Here is a 24,876-nt window from a genome sequence, read left to right on the forward strand (position 1 = left end):
ATCTCACGTAAGCCTATATTACATTTAAAGAAAATTAGATAGGAAGCAGGTGTTAGCTCCCTTCGTTGGTGGGCTGATAGTGGAGGCATGTGGCCAGGAAAACTCTTTAGTTTCATTTGAAGCTAGTAAATATATCATACAAAAAGTGTTAAAAATAAAATAAAACAAAACAAAACAAAAAACAAAACCACACACCTTGGAGGTCTGCTGTTACCTTCTTAGTCTAATCTAAAAGGGAGTCTGATGGCACCCTGAGTATTCAGTGAGACCAGAAAGTTTTATGTTTGCTGTCATTTTTGTTTATGCCATGTGATTACATTAACCAGGATGGTAGTCAAGTCATATGTCATGCTTTTTTATTGTATCATTATCCAATATAGCAGCAAACCACATCATTGTATGCTGTTTGTGGTGAGCTCAGCTCCATGATAAAGTGGACCTGTGAGCTCTTATAAGATCCCTGCATCTTGCCTATTATGTGCAGACAGTCACCTCATTTATTTTTAAAGTTTACTGTGAGATGAGGGTATAATGACACTTCATATTCCCTTCTTTTATGAAGGAACACCTACATTCAACAAGCCCAGCTGTCGTGGACTTTTATAAATAGTCACAACCAGTCTTATGAAGTTGTCAGGTGTTTGGCCCAGAAGATACTGCTATGTAATTGCACCTTAAATAAAATAAAGGTGCATCTAGCCTACACACAAAGGATAATGTAATATATTAACATTGCCTGAATGTATACTGTTAAACCAAGAGGCTTTGCAAATTTAAAGGTAACCTGTATAGAAAATAAAAGACAGTCTATATACTCTACATGGAGCAGTACTGTACATATTATCATAACCTTGCTTTGGTGTTGAAAAAGTGTATGTAGCAGATACAACAAAACATCTTGAAATCTATGTTTATAACTTCCCCTAAAAAGCAACTAAGAAATCCATGTTAAATCTATTATACTGGTGTTATTAGCTGAGAGACTTCTAGGAAAAAAGTTATCTGTCCTCTCCATGGATGAGAATACAATTAATTACTTTTATTATAGGCATTTCTATATGATGAGATAAATAATAATAACATGATTTACCCATTAGCTGTTCTTGAGGTCATAATACCTTTAAGGTTGGGCCACTTAGTAGTTCTCCTTTTTTTGTCACAGAGTTGGGGACCCAGACTGACACAAGTTGGGCTTTTAAGGACATTTTGAGGTAAACTTGCTTAAGTCTTGTGTGACAGGGCCAAATCCCATCTCCAGAGATAACTTCTTAATGAACTTATACAGTACATGATAATTTTCCTACTGTAGTGGTTGGGAATGAGAACTGCTCATATATTTGGGAATATAGTGCCCAGTTGGTGGAACTATTTGGGATGGATTAAGAGGTATGGCGGAAGCAAGTCACTAGTGGTGAGCTTTGAGGCTTCAAAAGACTCAATGTGATTCCCAGTGCTCTGTCTCTGCCATGTGATTGTGATCAAGATGTGAACTCTCAGCTGTTCTTTCACTGTGCCATCATGGACTCTAACTCCCTAAAACCATAAACCAAACAAACACTTTTTTTTAGAAAGATGACTTGGTCATGGTGTTTTAATCACAGCCTTAGAAAAGTAACTAAGACACCAATGTAATGTGTGTGTGTGTGTGTGTGTGTGTGTGTGTGTGTGTGTGTATGTGTGTATGTTATGTGTCTATTTGTGAAACTGAACTGAGAGATTTAAAAGGTAGGCATCTTAAATAATTTAGAAATGGGTGGTAATGCTATTTAGAAGTAGCAGTTGTTAGAACCCAACATAGCTTGTGTCTCCAGTCCCTAACATCAAGGATAAGGAGCTATACCTTAATGGAAAACTGGCTATATACCTCATGGCCACTTTGCAGTAGGACCCTGGCTTCCATAGCTCATGAGGCAGCCCAGGGGTCTTGGTGAAAGTCAAGTAAGAGTGTGAGGCCTTTGAAAAGGCAAGCATGCTCTACTTTGCTCCTTCTGTCACAACCTTTGCTCTGGTGGCTCCCATTGGGTACCATAGCACAGATACAATTATGTTACATCAAACCTGAGATCACTTAAAAGCACCAGTAACCTTATGAATCAGAACTGTCTTCTTGTTCTAGGCAGGAATTATAGTGTTTCTCAGGAGAGAAAAAGTCTAGATCTCAATTACATCAAAGAAAAAGATATCTGTTGATCAGAAATCTGGCCCCAAGGCTTAGAGAGTCCAACCTCAAGGGAATCAAGGGAGAAAAAGAGGATGTTGGTGGATAGATTGTAGAGATAGGGTGTGAGGGAAGTGGGGGTATGAGTAGAGAGTCAGGGTTGAAAAAACCCCTCAAGAAGTTTGATAATGAAGGGGCTCATCTGCCAGATCAGTGTCTACGAGAAGAAAATTTAGTTTAGAAGAAGTAGCTTAACAGTAAATCCTGCTATGTAGAAATGGAGAAACAAATGAAAGGATGGGAAGGAGATAAAAGAAGGCCTAAAGATATGGAACCTCTGACTATTTGTCATTTCATTGGAGAATTTTTTGGGGGGTTCTGCAAGATAGTGTTATTGTCTAGGGGTCTGGATCATGTTTGTTTTCTCTGTTAAGAGTGAGGGAATTTTTCTAGCATGACAAGCAGTCTTGGGAGAAGTTCTAGAATACCAGATAGAATCTTCAGTTGAAGAAAGGCTTTCATTAGGAGTGAGGATGCACAAACATACAGCAAGAACCCAGAGAGAAAGGTGCTGTGGATATCGTTCTGTATAAATTAAACACTGGCTGGGCGGTGGTGGCGCACACCTTTAATCCCAGCACTCGGGAGGCAGAGCCAGGCGGATCTCTGTGAGTTCGAGGCCAGCCTGGGCTACCAAGTGAGTTCCAGGAAAGGCGCAAAGCTACACAGAGAAACCCTGTCTCGAAAAAACAAAACAAAACAACAAAAAAAAATTAAACACTGATTGGTCAGTGGCCATGCAGGAAGTATAGGCAGGACAAGGAGAGAGGAGAATTCTGGTAAGTGGAAGGCTGAGTCAGAGACACTGCCAGCCGCCGCCATAACAAGCAGCATGTGAAGATGCCGGTAAGCCATGAGCCACATGGCAAGGTATAGATTTATGGAAATGGATTAGTATAAGATATAAGAACAGTAAGCAAGAAGCCTGCCACGGCCATACAGTTTGTAAATAATATAAGCGTCTGTGTGTTTATTTTATAAGTGGGCTGTCGGACTGCCGGGGCTTGGCGGGACCAGAGAGAAAATTCTCCAGCTACAAATGGCGCCCAACGTGTTGGCAAGAGTTTCCACCTAAAACCTGAGTTAAAAGATTCTAAAACAGAGCTAAAAACAATTCCTAGTTGTCTCTTTCAAGCTAGCTACAGCCTGCATGTTTGAGCTACTATGGTGGGTTCCTGATATGTGCGCTTGACCTGCAGTATGGAGGGAATGAGGCCTCTAAAAGTGGCACATTAAGCCTCATCATGGATTTAGCCTTTATTCGTACAAAACAAAAAAAGAGGTTTCTGGGCTACATGCTGCTTTGATAGACGCATAGACCCATTATTTCTGAGAGTTGATGGCTCCCAGAGCTGGCGGAAAACATACCACTACCATGTTGGGAAGCTGAAGTGGGCAGAGCCAGCAGCCACAGTGCTGTGTCAGTGTTAGAATGCTGCAGTTTAAAGCAATAGGCTCAAGGTAATATAAAAAAAAATAAGCCACGTAACAATGGCTACCACACAGAGAATCTTGATTATGTTCTCTTTGATATTTGTAATTGAAGAAAAACATTTGATTGCAAAAGCTGTTGAGTTATGCCAAAATGTATATTTTAAAGGTACTTTGACTTCAAAATTTGGATGTAAGGATATGTTGCTTTGGAAAGGAGGCTCTGCTTTTGTTTCCACAGAAAGCTAGAGGCTACGGATTTGGTCCAGATCAAGATACATCAGGTTTGACCAGCCAAGACCCTCTGTAAGGTCTCTGATGACACCATGGCCTAGATAATCCAACATCCAGAGTGGTTTGAAGGCAACTGGCTCAGGCAATATAGCCTCGTGAACTACTCCATAATCCTAAAATTTTGTGTCCCCTTCCAGCAGGAAGTAGTAAGAGAAGCTACGCCCAAATTCCCAAATTATATGTAATTTTACTATGTTAAGTTTAAAACCTTCCTTTTTGAAAAAAAAATAAAAGAAAAGAAAAAGGGGAGTGCTGTGGATATTGTTCTGTATAAATAAAACACTGATTGGCCAGTGGCCATGCAGGCAGTATAGGCGGGACAAGGAGAGAAGAATTCTGGTAAGTGGAAGGCTGAGTCAGGGAGACACTGCCAGCTGCCACCATGACAAGCAGCATGTGAAGAGGCCGGTAAGCCATGAGCCACATGGCAAGGTATAGATTTATGGAAATGGATTAATATAGGATATAAGAACAGTTAGCAAGAAGCCTGCCACGGCCACACAGTTTGTAAATAATATAAGCATCTGTGTGTTTATTTTATAAGTGGGCTGTCGGACTGCCGGGGCTTTGCAGGACCTGGAGAGAAAATTCTCCAGCTACAGAAAGGCCTTCAGCAAAGCAAATTGAGAGACTTTTGAAACTGAGTTGGCCTTTCCTTGAGGACTGCTGAATTTTTCAAGTCACTGAAGGGACTTTCTCTTCATTTAGGGTTGATCAATTTGAAAGAAGATAGGCTGACTGTTCCATAACTGTTGTGTATTCATGGTTGATATATTGTGCACTCTAATAGACTTGTCTGGGGGTCAGAGAACAGAACAGTCACTAGGTTAGACATAGAGGCCAGAAAATGTTGGAACACACACCGATAATCCTATCACTTGGGAGGTCGATATCTGTCTGGATCTCTGAGTTCAAAGATACACTAGGAACAGAACCAAGTGTTGTGGCACACATCTTTAATCCAGCACATGAGATCTTGTGTCTTTGCTTGGGAAGGACACACACCTTTAATCCCAGAAAGTGATGGAAGGAAGCAGAAATGTATATAAGGTATGAGGTCAGGTACTAGAAGCTTTTTAGCAGAAGTTCAGCTGAGATCCATTCCAGTGAGGACTCAGAGGCTTTCAGTCTGAGGAAACAAGATCAGCTGAAACAAGATAAGGTGAGGTTGGCTGTTCCTTGTTCTGTTTCTCTGATCTTCCAGATTTCAATCTAATATCTGTCTCTGGGTTTTGTTTTGTTTTTTTATTAATAAGACCGTTTAGCAATTTGTCTTACATATGCATATATATATATACTTTTTTATTTCAAATACTGGCCATGGTCTGACTATGTATTTCCTATTGCTCTGGGCTTTCTCACTTGGCCTCTCTGACCAGCCCAAATACTTATAACATCACCTGTTAGTTGAACCTGACATTTTTTTCTTTCTACTTTCCATCTCCCTCCTCCAGGCAGGTTCCAAGATTTTACATTTTGCCTACCCTATAGTATTTCTCTCCATCTCAAATAAAATTTTCCTCAAGCTATGTAAGTCTGCTTTTAAAATCTGTTATTAATAAAATTAAGAACTTCCAAAGTGGACCCCAATTTCACCAGTTATAGGTATATTAATCTAATCTATTTTTCAATAATTTTTGTTCAATTATGTATATTATTCTTTCAATATCTGTTTTATTAACTTCTGTCCTAATGATTGTCGCTATTATTTATCATCTACAGATTTGAATTTTCTATTTGTCTTAGTTAATTTTCTATTGTTGTGAAGACACCATGACCACAGAAATATAATGAAGAAAGAGTTTATTTGAGGCTTAGAATTTCAGAGAGTGAATCTATGACCATCCTGGAGAGGAGCAATAACAGATAGTTGGGCACAGCATTGAAGCAGAAGCAAGTAGGAGGTGGAGAGCACTAATTAGGCTTTTGAAGCCTCAAAGCCTGCCTCTGGTGAAACACCTCTTCCAACATGACTACACCTCCTAATCCTTCCCAGATAGTTCCCCCAAGTGGAGACCATGTTTTTACACACAACGAGCCAATGGATGCCATTCTAGTTCAGACCACATCAGGAGTGTTCTTTTTATTTAGGATGGTGAACTGTACCTTTAGGTTATTTTATATCTTTATTATTTTTTCAATATAAACATTCATGGCTATAAACTTTCCTCCAAGAACTGCCTTAGATGTACCAAAGATTCTGGTAAATTGTGTTTTCATTGTCATTTGATTCTGGATATTAAAAACAGAAAATCTTCCATGATTTTCTCTATATTCAATACTATATTGCCCATCTCTGTATATTTTTACAGTTTCTATAGTTTTCATTACAATCAGTTTCTAGTTTTATTATTAGTGTAGATGATCTATCCCAATATGGGAATGGAGCACTAAAATCAACCACTATCACTACACTGGGGCCTATCTGACCTTTTAGTGCATTAGTGTTTATTTTATAATATTGGAAGACCCAACATCCATACTTATATTTTCTGTAAGTTCTTTATGACTTGTTCCATTTATTAATGTATAGTGACCTTATTTATCATTCTGATTAATTTTGGTTTGAAGTCTAGTTTATCAGATGTCAGAATAGCTATGTCAGCTTGCTTTGGGTTTCCATTCTTTGTCTTCCATCCTTTGAATCTCACTGCAAAAATCTTTATCAATGAAGTATGTTTCTTGGGGACAAAAGAAAATTAGACTTAATGTTTAAATTAGTCAAGTAGTCTGTGTCTCTTTATTGGTGTTTTAAAGCCATTCATTTGTATGGATGTGCAATGTACTTATGGAAGCCTGAAGGTGATGTTGGCTGTCTTGATTTATTGTTCCCTACCTTATTCTTTCAAAGATGGTGACTCACTGAGCTTGGAGTTATGGTCTTTTGGAGGCATCATATTGTTTCTCTTTTTCATGTTTTGTGAGTTTCTGTCTTGGTATTTATGTATCTTTTGGTAGTTTTCTCTTCTGGATTTTGTTGAGAGCAGGAACATTCCTACTGAGGAGACTCCTTGTGAAGTCTCAATATCCAGTAATAATTAGTAGTAGACAAATAACTATAGTAGCAACATCAAACTATACAAATTACAGCAAGAGATTTATAATCAACTATAGCCAACCAGTATGTTAATAGAATCACTGAACTTAAAAATAACACAACTATTCAAGGATATGATAAGAAGTTAGTTATTATTTCTGGTGAGACAATAAATGGATGACAAGAAGGAAAGAGACAGGAAAAGGGTAGAAAAGGAGAAAAGGCAAAGCTCAATAGATGAAAGGAAAAAGAAGAATATGAGTACAGGACAAGGAGCAAGGCATTAGAAAATATAAATAATAAAAAGTTTTCCCAATATTGAAAAGCTTCAAAATCACAATAAGATAAATGTCAAAACGAGAAGAACAAATATGAGTGTTTTTAAGCCAAATAGATCATGGCACAATACTATGTAGACACAGAGACGTGAGGGTAAAAAGAGGGCCCAAAGAGGGATGCATAGATTTCCCTGGGAAGGTGAAATAGAAGAGATCTCCTGGGTAAACTGGGGGCAAGGATGGATGAGATGGGGGCATGGGAACTTGAGGGAGTGGGTTGGGCAGCCTGGACATTAGAGAGGTGGCTTGTAGCCAGAATGGAGGGGGAGAGTAAAGAAAGAGATATCTTGATAGGAGGGACCATTTCAGGGTTGGGGAGAAAACTGGTGCCAGGAAAACTCCCAGGAATCCACAAGAATGACCCCAGCTAAGACTCCTAGCAATAGTGGAGAGGATGCTTGAACTGGCAATCTACTGTAATCAGATTGGTGACTACTGTAATTGTAATCAGAGAGCATTTATCCAGTAACTGATGAAAACAGATGAAGAGATCTACAGCCAAGCACTGGGCAGAGCTACTGGAGTCCTCCTGAAGAAAGGGAGGGGAGATTGTATGAGCCAGGGGCAGTCAAGGTCATGATGAGGAAACCCACAGAAACAGCCGACCTAAGTTTGGGGGAGCTCATGAACTCTGGACCAACAGTCAGGGAGCATGCGTGGGGCCAACCTAGGCCCTCTGCATGTTGTGTGACAGTTGTGTTGCTTGGTCTATTTGTGAGGCTTCTAGCAGTGAGATCATGACCTGTCCTTAGCATGCTTAGCTAGCTTTTGGGAACCAGTTCCCCATGCTGAATTACCTCATCCATCCTTGATGCATGGGGAGGAGCTTGGTCCTGCCTCCACTTGATGTTCCATGAGTTGATCACTCCCATGGGAGGATTGCCCCTTTGTGAATGGAGATGAGGGAGGAGTGTATGGGGAGGGGGTTAGATGGGAGGCAGCTGAGGGGGAACAGGGAACGGGAGTAGAGGAGAGAGGGGAAACTGTGGGCAGTATGCAAAATAAATGAAAAAAAATTAATTAAAAAAAGAAAAGAGAAAAAGGAAAGAAAAACTCCCAACAAAAAAGGCATAGATGAATGTGTGAAAGAGACTAGAAAACGAAATCATAAGCAGTTTAAAAACATTACAAAGCAAAATATCTTTGAAATGTGTACACAAAAACACAGGGTTTCACAGAAAAGAAAACAAAAAGAGAAAAATAAAGAAGGGGAAAAAGGTGTTGGAGAAGCTTCTTTCCCAGTTCTCAAAATTTGAAGACTTCTATATATATATATGAATGATCAGGACACTCATTTTAACCAGTGCACTCGAGTCCTTGTTTTTGTTTATGCTATTTCTGCATCTTTATTGGAAAAGTGTGTGATGGTTGCCATGGTCTGTGCTGAGACTACATTCTTTTTTAGTGTGTTAGGGAATACTGCTGGAGACACCTGTCCTGTGATTCTACAGGCTGGACAGATTCTTCCTTTGAGGACTATGCACTGTACACCCTGGGATGTGATGTTCTTTCCGGTAAGTGGGGTATGTTTGTGCTTGGTTCTCCAAGGTAACTTGGGAGTATAGGAAGCAACCCCAGCGCTGAGACTATGATGGGTGGAGGACCGTATTCATTGTTAGACAGTTTCAATTCCTCTTGAGTATTAAACATTCCGATGGAGGGATGACATTGTAGGTATCTCAAGGCCCCCTGGAACTTAGAGTTCTGGAAGGGTTCTACTGTAAAAGGTAGCTCCAGAATCATGTATTTTGGCCTCAGAATCAAAGCTCCCAAACCCCTGATTAATTTGCATTTGATGAGATTTATTCCTGATGCCTGAGGGTGGGATTTTCTATCCATATGCTACATTAAAAACAAGGATGGTTAAACAGAGTATTTTTCTTTTAAAATCCAATACAGTGGAGTCAGAATACAGTAATAGTAAATGTAGACATGGAGAGGGGAGGTGGAAACAGAGTTGGAGGAGAAAAACATTTCCCAACAATGTAAAAAAAATGCTTAGACAAAAGCATTTTTGAAGGAAATTAACAACTACAGACATAACTTTCTCATTCCCCTCCCCTTCTGAGTGAATACCTAACATTCTAGTCAGGCAGATCAACAACCTTGTTAAAGGTGACCCTTCAGGAAGGGACTGGCTGAAGGCATGCTAAGAGACAGGAAGAATAATTATCCCTTCAATGAGATGATGTACTTCTCTTCCCCAATGTTCCCTCCGCCTAGTACAGCTGCTATGGAACTGCCATGGCGTTCTGTTAGGTCAGCCTAACTCTGAGTACTGAGTTTAAAAAGGTTTGATTTTTCCTTTTTCTTCCCACCTGTCTCTTTCTTTTGCCCAAGTATGCTTCTCTGGTCCTTAGGACTCTTTTATTCCTTGTCTCTGAAGCTATCCACCCTCAGTCCCAAGCCCCACCTTGATCCACTGTGTGTCTCTTTACAAGTATCATGGCTTCCTTTCAGCAGGTGCAGAGATTTACAACCCCCTGACTGGAAGTTTCTCTTTTAAACTGTTTTTGAGTTTCCTTTTGGGTCAGGATATTTTTGTTATTGTTATTGTTTCCGGTTCTTTGATTAATGAGACTAAGAACTCCAGAAAGGGATCCTCAATTTCCCTAGAAACTTTGGCAGGACTCACTTTAATTTTCAGTAACATTTATAATTTCCCAGCTAGAAGCAGCTTCATGCCCCCTCCAACCTTCACCTGTCAGTATACCCTTCTGCTCTCTACAACTGGCCAATAAGCTATAGTAATTCTGGGACTGTCGGGCACAAATCCAAGATATTTTGATACAATCAGAATTCTCATTGGTGCCTGAAATTTTTTTAATTAAATTTGGTCTTAATCACTAATTACTAGGAGATAAATTATATATATATATATGTATATTAGTTAAAAGTAACTGAAACAAAGGAAATTATATTTGCCTGATTCTATTTTCAGATGTTTTGTTAAAAGATTATTAAGGCAGATCCACATATTAGAAATGCAAGAAAAGAAAGTGATATGATTAAAAAATTATTGAGTTTCTTACAAATTACGCTTTGTGAAGCATCAAATGAGTGAAATTATACTTTTATGGCAAGTTTTAGGCCTTCTAAAATCTATATTGACATTAATTAATAATGCAGAGTTTATAGTTATTCTCATATTTTTGCTATTCTAAAAACAAAAGTTTCATCTGAAGAATATATATAATATGATGAACATTTAAAATCATTGAAGTTTGAAAGTGTTCTTATCTATTGCATAATATTCAGCATTTTACACATTTATTGCATGTGTTGGCACACATGTGTGTTTTATGTGTGTGAGTGTGTGTGAATGAGTGTGTCACTGACAACTTGTGGGAGTAGGCTCCCTCCTTCCACCATATGGGTTCCAGGGATCAAACTCAAGTCACAGACTTTGTATGGCCTATCATTCTGAATTGCATCATAACTCCCATCAAAAGGCTTCCTTCAGGAGGTCGAAGGAAGCCCTTGAATGTCAGGTGGGAGACGAGGTAATTAGAGGGCTACATGTGTGTTGAAAACAAGAAACTGGAAGATTCCTGAGGACCTCTATCCAGCAGTGGAAAAAAATTAACCAGTTAAACAGTTGCTGGGGGTGAAGAATCTGGCCAGCCAAGCTGCAGAAAAGAAGACAGATGTGTGAATTGTGGAACTTCCTGCAGGCTGATCTGAGATCTCCAAGGCTGCAGGTTTTCTGGCATCATCACCAATTTGGGGTGTGGTTTCTGGTGTTGCAGCTGCTCTTACTCAAGACACATTCTTGTGAGTAAGCCCTCACCCTACCTCTGTTGGAAACCCCAATAAAAAACTCATTGATTCACCAAGTTGGGCACTGGTCCAATTGTTACTTTGGTCTATTGTGGGGTCTCTGTATGGGGAGCGTCACCATTTTGTGCCTTCCCAGGAAAAGTCTGTGTCACAAAGTAGATTTGATAACAAGGGCCTTTACCTGCTAAGCCACTTGTCTCATTTGAAGAGTGTTTTGAAGAGTCACACAATATTAAAGTCCATCATAGAATAAATTTTTTATGGCCGTCAAATTTTCAATTTCACCTACATACTGACCAGGGAGAAGTGCAAATAGATATATTCCATACACGGGCATGCAAATGTCACAAGTTCAGGATCCCAATCTAAGTGCAATGTAATCTGGCCCTGATTTTAGGCTAATGAGTAGCAATCACTGAAAGAAACTGAATATTCTATCATCGCAAATTCATGTATTTTAGAAGACCTACTCTATCAATGCATACTTAGTTGTCATTTGCACTGTATTTAATCAGGAATTTGTCCTTGAGGGTGCTAAAAGCCCTTCAATATTGTCATTGCAAGTTATAAAGAATATACTTCCAAATTGTCATTAAGGATGCTTGTGGTATGTTCCCATCATGAGTTGAGTAGATTTTAAACACAATTTGACTAGAAAGATTTTTACAGCTTCCTACGCAGGAGTGTGGCAAATCCAGGCTCCTCAAATGCAAGGAATTTTGGTTTGGAGATCTATTTGGTTTGGGTTCCCCAAATAAGGCCCTAACAAAGTTTTTTTTTCCATTTCATTATCCGAATCTTGTTACCTCCACCTCAGAAAGGCACTCCTCTGAAACTTGCTTCCAGGGATATTGAAAGGCAGACAGTGAAATGTTCATTACTTCCATAAACACTTTTTTGATGTTTCATTTCCAGTCAATGCTTGTATGCTCGGGGTGGAGACTAAGTCTTGCCATGATTGTAGCATCATCATACCAGCTGGTACTGAGATTGTAGGAAAGCTGTTCAAGCCCCACTTTGCTCGGATTCTTAGAGGCTATCAACATTTACTAATAATTGTTAAGCATTAAACTTGCCCTTCGTGACAACCAGAAAGGAAGAGAATCTTGAAGGAACTTGGAAAATCACTAACATTTGAAAGCAGAAGACAACACTTCTAGTATGTTTCTTTACCTGTAGAAATTGCTATGTCCTTCTGGAATAACCTCATAAGCTTGACTCCTGATTGTGGTTTGATGGGAGAAGAGAACAGAAAGGAAATATGGGATACATATGAGGCTACTGAAGAATACCTCACTGTGTGTTCACACGAAGCTTGGACTCAACGGAGGAAAACAAAGCCAAATGTTTTCACTGGCTTCTCAATGTTCTGTTGTGAGCGCTCCCAATCTTCCACAGGTGTGGACAGATTGTGACTCTAGAAAAAGCTTTATTGAGGGGGTTAATGCTGGATTGCTCTTTTATTCCTCCAATTATCAACATTGCTATCCTGAAGAATCACTTCTATTTGTGTGCTAGAATTCATGCTGTTTTACCTCTTCAATTTCATTGTTCCCGAAATCTACCCCTTTCTTTTATGTACATTTTACCTAATTCTGTAAGTTTCTTCATATTTACTTTTGTTTATAAAATTCTGACAGCAAGTTTTTCTTAATTCTGTTACGAAGTGCACTAGTTAAAGCTCTATCTTCAGTTTATCAGCGCTTTTAGTAACATACCATGTAAGTATTTACTTCTATCTTAGGACACATCTTACTCCTGGTTTATAGAAAGCCCAGTTGCTTTCTAAGAATTTCCTTACCTCATAAGCCTCTGGTTGTTAAAGCATTTAAATATATATTTTAAATGAAACAAGTCTGATGCAGAAGTCACTTCCTGCTTCATAATTCTAAGCTTGGTCCTCCTTCTGTCTTTCCTATCTGGACTGTTGTAATTTCAGTTTTTAAACACTTCACATAGTCTTCTTTTCTTTCTCTCATATCCTATATTTAATCTTTAGATTAGTTTTGCTAGGCCCAAACTCCAAACTTCAAATTATATGTAGAGTGTGACTGTAGTAGTTCTCTGGAATCAAAAGCTCTTTTGCCAAGTTAACACACAAATTTCCTAGTTCTCACATGTTATTAAGCCCATGTTTATTTGTTTCTTTCTTTTCCTTTTGTTTTTTTTTTGAGACATGGTTTTTCTATGTGCAGCTTTAGAGCCTGTCCTGCAACTCACTCAGTAGACCAGGTTGGTCTCAGACTCACAGACATCCCTCTGCCTCTGCCTCCTGAGTGCTGGGATTAAAAGTGTGTGTCATCACGGCCCAGCAAGCCCATGCTTTTTGGACTTTAATCAGTGGTATTCTTGGTAACCATCTGTTATGGAATTTCGATTATTACAATAACTCCTAAGACCTCTGTAATCACGTATTGTGCCCTGATTTGACCACCCATTTTCCCTCTGTGTAAGTCTCCCATTGTAATTCTAGTGACTCACTCTGCCTCAGCCTCAAGGCCCCTGTTAACACCAGGCTACACTGGACTAAAGTATTCTGTTTGTGACTTCTCTTTTCTTTTTGGTTTTGAGAGAAGCTTTCTCTGTGTAACCCTGGCTGTTCTGGAACTCACTCTGTAGACCAGACTGGCCTTGACCTCACAGAGCTCCTCCTGCTTCTGTGCCCGAGTGCTGGGATTAAAAGCATGTGCCGTCACCAGTCACCTAAAAATGCCTTCCTCCTGTTTACACACGTTTTTTATTTCCTTACAACTTCCAAGTCTTTGTTCAAATATCACCATCTCTATGGACTACCTTTAGCTATCATTTTAATCTGGAAATGGACCCTTAACCTTCAGACCTATCAAGGTGATTTGAATGAAAATGTCCCCCATAGTCTCATATATTTGAGTTAGACTATTTGGAGAGATTTAAGAGGTGGTCCTTACTGGAGGAAATGTGTTTCTGGGGGCCAGATTTGAAGGTTTGAAGCCAAGTCCATTCTCAGTGCTCTCTATCTATTTGGTTCTTCTTATTGAAGACGTGAACTCTGAGATTCTGTTCCAGGTACAAATGTTGGCTGCTTACAGCCTTGCCATCTTCCCATGAGGAATTGTGGTTGTTTGAATAGGAATGCCCCCCCCCCCCATAGACTCATGTGTCTGATTGCTTGGCCCAGAGTGAGTTGCACTACCAGGATATGTGGCCTTGTTGGAGCAAGTGTGATACTGTGGAGGCGGGCTTTGAGGTCTCTTATATGCTCAAGCTACTCCCAATGTGGCATACAGTAGTCTTTTTCTGCTGCCTGAGGATCAAGATGTAGAACTCTGAGCTCCTTCTCTAGCACCATGTCTACTTTCATGCCTCCATGTTTCCCACCATGAAAATAATGGACTAAACCTCTGAAACTGTAAGCCATCCCTAATTAAATGTTTTTCTTTATAAGAGTTGTTTTGATAATTGGGTCTCTTCCCAGCAACAGTAATTCTAACTAAGACAGGAATTAAAATCTCTCTGGAACCATAAATACACACAAACTCTTTCTTCTATAAATTGCCTTAGTGATGGATTTTCTTCACAGCATTTGGAAAGAAGCCCTCACTGCAAAGGTATAGAAGAGAGTTTCTTCTGAGCCATATAGGAGTGATCACAGACAAGAAACAGGAATTCAGCTTTCCCCAAACAACATTTTGTTGTAGAAGTGATTATGTAAACTAATTTATACTCTCTTTTCTTCCCCATTTTTGTTCTGTCTATTACTTAAACTTATTTATTTATTTAAGATATATGTATGCAGTACACATATTTTATTTGTACTGTTTTTTCTAGAAGAGTATCTGGATTGTCACTGATGTGATATGTCAGGCCTTCCTGTGTCAGCAATTAGCTTAATAATACTGTTTTTAAGACAGGAATTCTTCCTGTTCATTCCCATTCCTTGCTTATTTTAAACATTTATTTATTTACTTACTTATTTATTTATTTACTTACTTATTTTGTGTGTGTGTGTGTGTGTGTGTGTGTGTGTGTGTGTGCATGTGTGTGTATATGTGTGTGGTTACCCATACCAGGAAATGTGTGGAAGTCAGAGGACAACTTGAGAAGTTGTTCTTCATATGAGTCTAGGGCATCTAACACAGGTAGGCTGGGAGACAAGCATCTTTGCCCACTGACCCATTTCTTATACCCTCAATTCAATTTTTATAATGGTACTTAAGAAAGCATTTTTTATGGCTTGGCCTATTTTACAGATACAAACAACATTTAAGGAAATTCGGGATCACTGAAACATCTCTCTTAACATTGTTTGCTTGATTTTCAAGTTGCATAAAACTGCCTCATATTTTTGTCTGAACTTTGATGATATTGATACTTAAATTATTAACATCTCCACACAGTGAATAATGAGTTGTACCCTCTGCACTCTGAATTTGCCATGTCTGGAAGTGTTTTACAATACAGTATATGTGGATTACTGAAAACACAGTATCTCTTTAGCATGAAAAAGTGAATATTAAGAGTCCATTAGGCAACATGCTTCAAAGATCTCTAACAGAGATCTTTATATATATATATATATATATATATATATATATATATAATATATATATTTAAGAATATAAGATCCAAGATAACAAATATTATATAATTCATTTACAAAGTGTAACCAAGAAATTTTCAGAAAGTGATTTTTTAACTTAAATTTATATCTCTTGTATGATAATTATAAGAGCTGAGTTATTTCAAAAAATTGCTTAGATTTCTTTATACAGTCTTAGAAATATTAGATTCTTCCTTGTTGGCAGTTTAGATGTTTTTTGTTTTTTGTTTTTGTTTTTGTATTTTTGTTAAACAAATTCAAAAGTAAAATTGCTACTGAACTTCCTGTGTGGAATTGTCATTCTGAGATTGTGGCAATAGAGGCCAGTAAAGCACTAGGCTTTGAGATTTCCCAAGTGCTCAGCATGGTGTTGGCTAGGAAAATCCTCCCATTGCAAGCACATGTTTAATTCAGCTTTAGTAATATATCAAAATAATTGATTCTCATAAAGAGGATGAAATGAAAGAGGTTTTTAGAAAAAGAAGTGTTTGGCACAGAAGCATATATGAACTCTGAGCATATGGTTAAAATTTAAACTTTCTGTTTCTAGTGAGTTTTTACTGTTTTATAATAGAGACATTGGGGAAATACATATTTAAAAATTTACCTCCCAATTTTTTACTGTAACCTTTCAATATCAGTAGTAATGAATCTAGTCACCTCCCATGAATCCCTTTTATAGCCACATGATGAAATGTATGCAGTTCATTTACTCTACATTTTTATTAGCTTGAGTATAATCATTTAGAGGAGGAGCCAGTGCTCCGTTCCCGAACACTTCTTTTACTGCTCCATAGAGCTGCCTCCCAGAGAAGAATTTTGATTAAATTTCTGTGGTGTTTTAGGCAGATGAAGAACAGGCAAAAAAAAAAAATTGCTGTGGACTTTTTTTCCAACATGATTTATAACAACATAACACAGTTTTATTTAATTTTGACAAAATAAATATTGTCAAAATATTGAAGACTAGTTAGTTAAATCATCTTGGGAAACCATGAGCCTATTTTTATCTCAAAAGTATTAGCCAGGTCAATGGAACACCTTTAAAGCATAACGTCTGAGTTAAAGTGTCTTAGGTAAAAAGGTAAGAGAAAAATCTGTTCAACACATGGCAGATCTCTCTGCAAGGACAACAAGGACACAGCCCCACCTCCAACGTGGAACTCTTACATGCTGACCACACATATTACAGGATTGACATTTTCTATCTTCCTGCCAAATCTAACAAAACATATTAAGGTTCTTACACCTTAATTTTCTTGGATTATTTCATGACACAATAGAAATGGTGGGGTGAGAATCACAATGCACTGTCTGACAACTTTTGGATTTGGAAATGGCTTATTGCAATGCTGGCTTACTCATTTAGTTATTATGATAAGGCCTTGTTCCTTTCAAATTATTTCAAAATAAATGGGGGACATTACTTAGCATATCTGACTGCATTTTTGTTAGAATGAAAAGAAAGCAGATTTTTTTTTACAGAATTAATTAATTTGAACCTCCTAACTGTATCATACATTATTTAAACTATTTTAGTAAATATCCACTTCCCACAGTAGAGTGAAATAGTGGAGACAGTCTGTGTTAATCACTTGCCACACAAATATCATCATAATGTAGATTGTTCACATTGGATGCAGCTAAATGTCATCTATCTCCAGTAATTTCTATTTAACTAATTTTTCATTAGATTGAAAAGTTAGTTTTAGATCAAATTAAAGTGTTTAAAGACCACGTCATAGAGTTCATTCAAAGCATTATATGTTCCTTCCAGGCCTTGACAATGACTCTGAACATGAAACCTCAGTTGTGAAGGAATGGGTATCCTGCTGTGATGGTGAATGGGAAGCAGCATCAGGTGGATGTACATATCATGATGTCTGTGATTTTTCTCTATTCATAATAAATACAGATCATTTGCTTACAAAGTCAGCCTGACTTCATTTTAGTCACAAGCAAACTTCCTCACATATTTCATGACAGAAAAATATGATTTAAACAGAAGTAAGAATAAAATCCATTCAAGGTGGCTAAATTAAATCTGTGTTGATTCATAAGGATATTTGTTTACTTGTAAATTGAACAAGACATATAGTAGTGGAATAGGATCTAGGGCTTTTATACATTAGAGTTTTCACTGACTTTTTTATTTTTTGTGTCTTTATCCTGAATGTAAGGTCGTATACACAAAGATATTCTAGATTGATGACTTTCCATTTTTTGATCAAATAGAGTTGTTTGTTAGAATTCACAATAGGTATGAATATCTATGTTATATATATGCATATGTATTATATATGTGTGAACACTGAATTAGTCGGTATTGAATTGCTGTTCACATAGATTATCTTGAAGTCTAAAAAAACTATCTTCTTGGTAGATTATTTTATTGTAAAGAAGAAAATGTGGCATTGGTAAATTTTATGTGAGTTGAAAGAGATACTCCATTAACAGAGGAAGTTGAGATTTAAACCCATTGGCAGAGCCTAATCTGGGCAGAGCCTAATCTGGGCAGAGCCTAATCTGGGCAGAGCCTAATCTGGGCAGAGCCTAATCTGGGCAGAGCCTAATCTGGGCAGAGCCTAATCAGTTTCTTGAACTGCCTCCTACCATCCTCACATCATTTCTTTTAGTTTTTAGATGGTAGGTATTATAGTACAAATAATGTGTTTCAGTGTGACATCGTCACTCATTCATATATAATATTCTGGACATATAACACCACTTCTGGATATACAACCTACCCAAAAACGTATTCGAAACTGTTATGTATTTTAAAAATAAATGAATGACAACTAGTGTATTTATAATATAGGATAAAATACTAAAACTGAGAAGTTCGAGTAAAGACAACCTTTATCTATCACTTGGGTCAATTTTATTATTTTGTTTTCTTTTCAACCTAGAGGTGAAGGACAAGTACTTTTGAACTGGAAATGAGCTGTGCTCCTGAGAACATCAGTAGGGTGAAGAGTTCAACAAAGCTGTAATTCAACATTTTGATGTATTTGGAACCAAGATCAATAAAGAACTTGTTAAGTGTTTCACTAGAGGCATTAATGGGGCTGTTATCATTGAGTAGTTTTTCTTGGTAACTCACAGCATGGTAATGACTTAATGATTCAGAAGAAATTCCTAATAGAATAATAATTTCAGCTAGCAACTCAGAAGAGAAGCTAACTTTTATAATGAGCATGGTCAGGTCATTTGTGGAAATATTTTAAAGAAGTCAAGTAGTAGATTGTATTATTAGCATTACTAGAATTCTAGAAGCTTTTCATAAAAAAAGCAATGTGCCTGCTTATTTAAGTACCATAGAGCCACTGTAACCACAGCATCACCTTTGCCATTGGGCAGACATTCTCACATCTCTGGAAATTTGCTCAGTCTTCATGCTGTCCCTAAGGTCACCTGACTATGTTGCATACCAGTGGCCCTTCCCCCCAGTTTCCACAGCCCTCTGGTATTCTAGTCTCATATCTTTGTTTTCTTTTTTCGTTGCACAAGATCCAGATTTTAGCAGTATATAAATCCTAGTAAATATTGAAAATTTCAGCAAAATAATTAGCACAGCTTAACATGTTGATGAGATGAATGTTTTCCAACAAGGGTTTCCTGACTCTAAGAAGTGGCACCTGTAGCAGTCTTCACCTCTAACTCACTCTTCCAACATCAGTAATCATTTATTTTCCTTTTCCATGATGATAATAAGTTTCTGAAACTGGTTACAGCTTTAGGAATCATGATAAGTTCTATTCATAAAATATAGTTAATATGTGAAAAAAAAACATTAAAGAAAAACCTCTGATTCAAGGCCATGCTCATTAAAATCCTTTTCTTCTACTCCTTTTACTGTTCTAGACACAATTTAATATATAGCCTAACGCAAATGTGTTTTACATGACTTTGAACACAAACAATCCTCTTAGTATTCTCTTTTAAAATATTTTAAGTCAAAATTCAAATATTTTAATACTTATTTCAAGATTTATTTTTATATCCAGCACTTGAGGAAAGACTATGATTATGGTGATTTTAAAAATATAATTCTTGGATTAGACATAGTCCTTCAAGATTACACCTCATCAGTATCTCAAAATACTCACGAGCACTGTCAGTGCATGAATAAAATAAGAAAAGTAAGTATGAAAACTCTAAATGTCAGAGACTGGGACAATACATGATTGCTGTATTTTTAATAACAAGATTCACATGTGTTTGTATCACATATACATTGAAACATAACTTATAGTGCTGATGATAAGGAAGAAACACTATGACTTTTATTACTCTAAGTGGAAATACCGTTTAATACACAGAAATTCATGAGACAATTTCAGGACCTTAATGAGAAGCTACTTCAGGTTAGATTAAGGTTCAGAGAAGACTCAAGAGAATGCTTACCATCTGAAGACATAATCTAAGAAATGGGGATCCAGGTATTCTTTGGGAAATGATTAGCTGTTAAAATTGATCCAGTTAGGATTACTATTGAGGCAGCTAGCCACATTGAGAAACCCTGAGTCTGTATATAAAACAATTCATTTGGAGTGGGGTTTAAAAGCTCAAGTTTGATTCTTTTACCATCTATAATAATATTCAGGGTGGTGAAACGTTTCCAACTGTGGATCTTGCAGGAGAAGCCACAGGTGAACGCTAGACATGAAATGATCTACTGACAGACTTTATCAAAGTACTATTTGGAAGACATTAGACTTGGCTTTTTTGTAGAGGGCTCCAATATCCTGTTGGGTGGGCAGACCTCTCTATGGGTCTCTACAATCTTGGACCCTTTTCCATGTGGAAGATTTCTTCCATGCTGTGGCCCACTGGTTTGTTGTTGACACTCAAATGCTTGATGACACCATTAAGGTCAATTATGAAGAAGTTCTTGAGTACCACAACAGCACCTTCCAATAGCAACCTGTAGTTGCAGGTTACTTCCTTAATTAAATACAACAACAGTGTAATGCTTATGTGGCTCAAGTTGCCAATCTTCCTTGGTGTATTGATCCATGCAAGGTGACTAAAGTGAAAACCCACCAAAACTGTAGCCACATCATAGTTCACATTGTGAAATTCATTGAGTTTATCACAGAAAGCCACAACTTCCGTGGGACACACAAACATGACATCAAAAGAACAGAAGAAAAGTGGTGTCCAACGTGGTGGCAAGAGTTTCCACCTAAAAACTGAGAAAAAAGATTCTAAAACGGAGCTAAAAACAGTTCCTAATTGTCTCTCTCAAATGAGCTGCAGCTGCCGGTTTGAGCTACTCATAGGTTCCTAGCGTGCTCGCTCGACCTGCAGTATGGCGGGAATGAGGCCTCTGCAAGTGGCACATTAAGCTGCATGGTGGATTTAGCCTTTGCTAATACAAAACAAAAAAAGAGGTTTTTGGACTACACGCTGCTTGGATAAAAGCATAGACCCACGATAGCTCACAGAGCTGGCAGTAAACGAACCACAGCCATGTTGGGAAGCTGAGGTGGGTGGAGCCAGCAGCCACAGCTGCTGCAGTTTAAAGCAATAGATTCACAATAAGACAGATTCAGATGTAATAGTTTACAATGTGTGTAAAATATAAGTGGGCTTGAAAGAGACAAAAAAGGTGATATATACAGTTATATAAACAAATACATAGTTTTAAAAAATAAAGTCTTTAAAGAGACAGTAAAATTAATATAAATAAGCCATGTAAAGATGAATATTACACAGAGAATCTGGATTGTGTTGTCTTTGGGATTTTTAACTGCAGAAAAACATTTGATTGTAAAAGGTGTTGAGTTAAACCAATATGTATATTTTAAAGATACTTTGACTTCAAAATTTGGATATAAGGATATGTTGCTTTGGAAAGGAGACTCTGCTTTTGTTCCCACAGAAAGCCAGAGGCTATGGATTTGTTCCAGATTAAGGTACATCAGGTTTGACCAGCCAAGACCCCCTGAAAGGTCTCTGATGACACCATGGCCCAGATGATCCAACATCCAGAATGGTTTGAAGGCAACTGGCTCAGACAATACAACCTCATGGACTATTCCATAATCCTAAAATTTTCTTTGTGTCCCCATAAGATACAGCGCCCCCCTCCAGCAGGAAGTAGTAAGAGAAGCTACGCCCAAATTCCCAAATTATATGTAATTTTACTTTGTTAAGGTTAAAACCTTCCTTTTTGGAAAAAAAAAAGAAAAGGGGAAGTGCTGTGGGATGGTCTGTATGTCAAGTGTGTTGCTGATTGGTCAATAAATAAATCACTGATTGGTCAGTGGCCAGGCAGGAAGTATAGGCGGGACAAGGAGGAGAATAAAGCTGGGAAGTGGAAGGCTGAGTCAGAGAGACACTGCCAGCCGCCGCCATGACAAGCAGCGTGTGAAGATGCCGGTAAGCCATGAGCCACATGGCAAGGTATAGATTTATAGAGATGGATTAATTTGAGCTGTAGGAACAGTTAGCAAGAAGCCTGCCACGGCCATATAGTTTGTAACCAATATAAGTCTCTGTGTTTACTTGTTTGGGTCTGAGCGTCTGTGGGCCTGGCAGGTGAGAGAGATTTGTCCTGACTGTGGGCCAGGCAGGAAAACTCTAGCTACAGAAAAGCATCAAGAATTTCCCCTTGAAGTCATCAAGGTTTAGTTCTTTGGAATCACCACTGACAATGGACCCTTAAAACATGGCATATGCTGTGTGATACCAAGAGCATGTAATGAGGAACTGGTGCAAAGGCTAAAGTTTTCTTAGGGCAAAGACAGACTAGAGTATATTTGTCAAGAGGTTGGTCTAGAAGAAGTAAGTCTGACTATTGCAAAGGCAAAAATACTCTGAGAAACATCACTCATATGCTGAGTAACCAGAGCTTGGAAGAATCTTCCCTTCAAGGATGCCATCTTCAGTACATGCAGCAGCTTCAGTGGGCATAGATAATGGCCAACTGCCCCTATTTTCTTTTATTTATTATTGAGACAGAGTTTCTCTGTATAACAGCTCTGGCTGTCCTGGAACCTACTTTGTAGACCAGTCTGGCCTATTCTGATTTTTAGTATTATTTTTATTTTAGCGTTTATTTTATTGGTATGACGACTTCTCTCATGCATGTCTTTGTACCATGTGCATGCCTGGTGCCTGAGGAGGTCAGAAAGGAACATCAGGTCCATTGGGACTGGAGTTAAAGATCATTGTGAGTGGGCTATGTAGGTGCTGGGAATTGGTTCTAGCTCCTTAGCATAAACAAGTGCTTTTAAACACTGGGCCATCTCCCAAGCTCCGGAATTTTCATTTTTAAGATGAAACGTTACTTGGAAGGAGAAGTGGCTCTGAAATCAGAATCTGTATCAGGTGGCTCTCAACCATCAACAACTCCAGGAGATTCTCCATCCTCTTTTGGCCTCTGCAGTAACATGTACTCATACACCCACTGTAGTAAAATATTAGTTTAAAATGGGTCACATTCATTTGAGCTGTGGAATATTTGTTTAGTGATACAAAGATGTGTTGCATCATTTTATGATGCATTTGTTCAATTCTGTAAAGCTGTGTCACTTTGTCTGCCTAAAATACATGCTTGGTCTAATAAAAAGCTGAACACTCAATAGCTAAGCAGGAGAGAGAAATAGGCAGGGTTGTCAGGCAGAGAGAATAAATGAGAGCAAAATCTAGGCTCAAGAGAACAGCAAGGAGGGACGACTGAGCAAAGGAGGAGAGGAGGACATCAGGGGCCAGCCGCCCAGCCACATAAGCATCCACGGAGTAAGAAGGAAAGAAAGCTATATAGAATAAAGAAGGGTACAAAGCCCAGAGGCAAAAAGTAGTTAAAGAAAAATGGGATGATTTAAGTTAGAAAGGCTGGCAAGAAACAAGTCAAGCTAAGACCAGGAATTCAAAAGTAAGAATAAGTCTCCATGCATTTACTTGGGAGCTGGGTGGTGGGCTTCCAAAGAGTTAAAAAAAACTCTACAACCCACCCACCCTTTTCCCCCAAGATACACATAATTAAAAATTATAGTACATCTATACAAAAAATTTCAAAAGAAAACATTACTACATAATTCCATTTCTTAGTTACTTGTTTTGGTTTGTAGTTTTCCTAGAAGAGTATAAGTCTGTAAGACTTAGTAAATGTACTCCACAGGTATCACCATGCTGTAGCTTGAGTTTTCCTGCCTGGCCCACAGTCAGGACAAATCTCTGTCACCTGCCAGTCCCACAGCTGCTCAGACCCAACAAAGTAAACACAGAGACTTATATTGCTTACAAAACTGTATGGCCATGGCAGGCTTCTTGCTAACTGTTCTCATATCTTAAATTAACCCATTTCTATAAATCTATACCTTGCCACGTGGATCGTGGCTTACCGGCATCTTTACATGCTGCTTGTCATGGCGGCAGCTGGCAGTGTCTCCCTCCTTCTCCCTGTTCTCTCAATTCTCCTCTCTGTTAGTCCCACCTATACTTCCTGCCTGGCCACTGGCCAATCAGTGTTTTATTTATTGACCAATCAGAGCATTTGACATACAGACCATCCCACAGCACCATGCTTGACAGAATTTCTCTAAATTGTGGGCCTCAAAGATCAGGCATATGAAAGTAGAGAAATGATGAAATTCCCCATCTATTGGATTGTTTGCTTTGATGTCTGTTGCAGTATATGGATTCAATTTATCTTACTTTATTTCTAGACATGTTTTTGACAAGTCTTTGACATGAGTTAAGATAGGTCATATTTTATCCTATTGAGCTGTAAAGACACTAAATCCCTTTCAGGTGATTTTAAGCATGTTTTATATTATTCATAATCACATTCCTTTTATCAGTAGTCAAACCATCATTGTCTCATCCCATGATTGTTGAAATGTTTTCCATAACCATTACAATGCCCAGTGGTCATTCAAATCCTTCCCATGCAGCAATTTATTTACATGAAATCTTCTATTATGCTATAATGTAATGATCACTCACAATTTATTACTTACTACATCTCATATCTTTATTTGAGTATAAGTATCCTCAAAATTGCTACAAGAGGCCTAAAGCTACAGTAGGAATAATTTTTTTTGGAGGAATCAACATTAAAATTGCATACCTTTTATTTGGTGATGGTGGTACATGCCTTTAATCCCAGCACTTCAGAGGCAGAGGCAGGTGGATCTCTGTGAGTTCAAGGACAGCCTGGTCTATAAGGCATTCCAGGACAGCCAGG

General features: G+C 38.1%; 1 long non-coding RNA gene and 1 pseudogene across 1 annotated transcript; one reads left to right on the forward strand and one right to left on the reverse strand.

Moving 5' to 3' along the window:
* Nucleotides 1–8,729: 8,729 nt before the first annotated feature.
* LOC131904632 (uncharacterized) lies at nt 8,730–18,732 on the forward strand. Its single transcript, XR_009377781.1, has 3 exons — nt 8,730–8,832; nt 17,455–17,538; nt 18,587–18,732. It is a non-coding gene; the product is annotated as an uncharacterized LOC131904632 (long non-coding RNA).
* Nucleotides 18,733–20,352: 1,620 nt separating this feature from the next.
* Nucleotides 20,353–23,054, reverse strand: LOC131904736 (thioredoxin-dependent peroxide reductase, mitochondrial-like; annotated as a pseudogene).
* Nucleotides 23,055–24,876: the final 1,822 nt, after the last annotated feature.

Source organism: Peromyscus eremicus, chromosome 2 (genome assembly GCF_949786415.1).
Source record: "Peromyscus eremicus chromosome 2, PerEre_H2_v1, whole genome shotgun sequence".
NCBI lineage: Eukaryota > Metazoa > Chordata > Mammalia > Rodentia > Cricetidae > Peromyscus > Peromyscus eremicus.